A 3,881-nucleotide genomic window follows, 5' to 3' on the forward strand; every position below is an offset into this window, starting at 1 on the left:
ACGAGCATTTCAAGATCCTATAAGTTAACACTTTATAGCCAGGGTACTCCACTCCGGTCCTGGAGGTCCACCACGCCGTTTTTTAATCAGAACCCATTTATTTTCTACTTGAGAACTACAGTCATGGCCGAAATTATCGGCACCCCTGGAATTTTCCCAGAAAATGCAACGTTTCTCCCAGATAATTATTGCAATTACAAATATTTTGGTATACACGTTTATTTCCTTTATGTGCATTGGAACAACACAAAAAAACAGAGAAAAAAAGCCAAATTTGACATCATTTCACACAAAACTCAAAAACCGGGCTGGACAAAATTATTGGCACCCTCTACTTAATATTTGGTTGCACACCCTTTGGGAAAAAATAACTGAAATCAAGCGCTTCCTATAACCATCAACAAGCTTGTTACACCTCTCAACTGGAATTTCCGACCACTCTTTTGCAAACTGCTCAAGGTCTCTCAGATTTGAAGGGCCCCTTCTCCCAACGGCAATTTTGAGATCTCTCCATAAGTGTTCAATCAGATTTAGATCCGGACTCATAGCTGGCCACTTCAGAACTCTCCAGTGCTTTGTCTTCAACCATTTCTGAGTGCTTTTAGAGGTATGTTTGTGGTGATTGTCCTGCTGGAACACCCATGACCTCTGACGCAGACCCAGCTTTCTGACACTGGGCCCTACATTGCACCCTAATATCTTTTGGTAGTCTTCAGATTTCATGATGCCTTGCACACAGTCAAGGCATCCAGTGCCAGAAGCAGCAAAACATCCCCAAAACATCTTAGAACCTCCACCATGTTTGACTGTAGGTACTGTGTTCTTTTCTTTGTAGGCCGGTTTCTGTAAACAGTAGAATGATGAGCTTTACCAAAAACCTCTACCTTGGTCTCATCTGTCCACAAGATGTTCACCCAGAAGGATTTTGGCTTCCTCAAGGACATTTTGGCAAACTCCAGTCTGGCTTTTTTTATGTTTCCGTGTCAGCAGTGGGGTCCTCCTGGCTCTCCTGCCATAGCGTTTCATTTCGTTCAGATGTCGATGGATAGTTCGAGCTGACACTGTTGCACTCTGAGTCTGCAGAACAGCTTAAATATGTTTTGAAGTTGATTGGGGTTGTTTATCCACCATAAGGACTATACTTTGTCGCAGTCTTTTATCAATTTTTCTCTTCCGTCCACGTCCAGGGAGATTAGCTACAGTGCTATGTGTTGTGAACTTCTTGATTATGTTGTGGACAAAGGAACATGAAGATCTCTGGAGATGGACTTGTAGCCTTGTGATTGTTGATATTTTTCCACAATTTTTGCTCTCAAGTCCTCAGACAATCCTCTGCTCTTCTTTCTGTTCTCCATGCTTAGTGTGGCACACTCAGACACACAACAGAAAGGTGGAGTCAGCTTGTCTCCATTTTAACTGGCTTCAGGTGTGATTGCTGTATTGCCAGCAGCTGTTTCTTGCCACAGGTGAGTTCAAACGAGCATCATATGCTTGAAATAAAACGATTTATTCACAATTTTGAAAGGGTGCCAATAATTTTGTCCAGCCCAATTTTGGAGTTCTGTGTTACATGATGTCAGATTTGGCTTTTTTTCTCTGTTTTTTTGTGTTGTTCCAGTGCACATAAAGGAAATAAACGTGTGGATACCAAAACATTTGTAATTGCAACAATTTTCTGGGAGAAATGATGCATTTTCTGAGAAAATTCCAGGGGTGCCGATAATTCCAGCCATGACTTTGTTTGTTTTGGGCTCAGATTTAGTTAACTCGTTTGTTATGAATCCGAGCTCATAATGGCCTATTTTAGTGTTAAACGATTGCATTTCAGTTTTATTTGTCGCCCGTTTTTTTTAACAAGCCTCCAGTTAATAAGGAGGTGCAAATGTGAAAGAAGCCCCCAGCTCTCCAGCTAGATGGCGTTATCTGTGTTAATAAAAGCTTTGGAAATAAATGAGAGAGAAGGGAAGGACCACAAAACATTACAACAGAAGAGCAATCTGGACAAGAAGAGGCCATTCAGTCCAAAAAAGCCTGCCAGTCCTGTCCACTTCATTCTTCTAAAATAGCATCCAGTTGAGTTTTGAAGGTCCCTAAAGTCCTCCAGGCTACCACCACACTACTTGGTCACTTAGTCCACGTGTCTCTCGTCCTCCTCCTAATGTTTGTGTGAGATTCTCCCTTCACAAGTTTCCAATGGTGTCCCCCTGCGTGTTCTTGATGAACTTTTTTAAAGTCACCATCCTGAACCACTGGACTCATTCACTTCATCATTTTAAACACTTCAATCAGGTCTCGTCTTAGTCTCCTTGTGCTTAAACATATGGATAAAGTTCTCAGAAAACAAAAAATTTACAATGTGTTAAAGACTTGTCTTGGAAGAATGAATCTGCGGACCCCCGCTTTATAGTGTGCGAAGGTTTTGAAAGTTGGGAAACATGACACGGTTTTTATGTAGTGCCAGTTTTCGATCCTTAATAACAAGCATCAACAGGGCCACTTGGATTTGGATAAGGACAACAGGCAGGTGCCACCGGTGGCCTGCTCTAGATGTGACATAATCGGTGTAAATGTGACAATAACCTTAAACTAAACTAATCCAGGTGGTCATCTGAAACACACCATAAGAATATAAAGCCTGCTGAGCTAAACGCACTAATCGGGAGACACTCACAGAGGTCAATGTCTATGGCCGAGGAGATGATGGCACATCCAAAGGTAGAGCAGGAGGTGAAGGGTCAGATATGAAACATCATCAGAGCAGAGAGCTGGGCTCAGACAAGCAAAAACAAGCAGGACCTTCAGCTAAGGCAGCTCTGAGATGATGGCAGGTCCTTATTGGTTTCTTTTAAATCCAAGAGAGTGAACATCAGATGGTGGCCATTTTGTGACAACGTCACGCACGGCATCAACTCCAAATCACATGTTCGGTGTCCACGAGAAACCAGCTACATCAATAGTGTGGAGCCCAAGACATGGCGTAATTGTATGAGCCCGGGGCTCTTTGTGACTGTGACCTCCACTGCATGTCCTTTTGGGGACACTGCGTCTTCTTCATCACTATAGTGGAGTGTAAAGCAATCTGCGCTGGCATCACTGGTCGACATTCAACATGGTGCCACGTTATGTCCACACAAGCATGTTGACCTTATTGAGTTTATTAACATGGTGATTATGAATGTTGTAAAAGGCATCGAGTCCACTGTGACAGTAAGCACAGCACGGGCCCAGGGGTTACAAAACGCCAAATGGCACTTGTTAATATCATGAAGGCCACTGGGCAATGCCATGGCACACCAGGTAATTGTGACAAAAAAAAAAGCACAAAAGAAAGAACTCCACCCTGAAAACACCCAGTCGCTCAGTCAGGGTTCAGCCTGTCCATCCATGGTGGGGTCTCAGGGGGGCTGCAGCTTACCCTCACAGTGTCAGTGTGTATTTTTTTTTTTTTTTTTTTTTACCCGTTCATTAAAATGAAGCGTCATACAAGTAAATATCAAAGTAGTTGGCAGAAATAAGAATCCAAAGCACCGTAAAAAAAATAATCCATACAATCGTCACAGTACGAGCATAAAAAGCAGAGTTTCTCCCGCCGGCACTTCCTCCGTATGTACTATGCGGTGAAACGCTTGAATGTCTCATTTCATGTGGTTAACGTACGACCAGGGCCTCCTTTGGAGTTCACGCTGATAACGGACTAGCGCCTGGAGACGGACCGTCGGCCCCGTTTCATCTTTGGTGCGAATGGAAAAGAGCCGTGAAGTGAAGTAGTGGAGTGGTGACCGCCGCCGCCTTGTCTGGAGAAATACGCACTCGGTCCACTGGGGGGAGCCAAACCACCGACATGCCTGTCGTATTTGGCAGCTTTCATTAAACCAGGCGCC

Source organism: Erpetoichthys calabaricus, chromosome 12, assembly GCF_900747795.2.
Source record: "Erpetoichthys calabaricus chromosome 12, fErpCal1.3, whole genome shotgun sequence".
Lineage (NCBI taxonomy): Eukaryota > Metazoa > Chordata > Cladistia > Polypteriformes > Polypteridae > Erpetoichthys > Erpetoichthys calabaricus.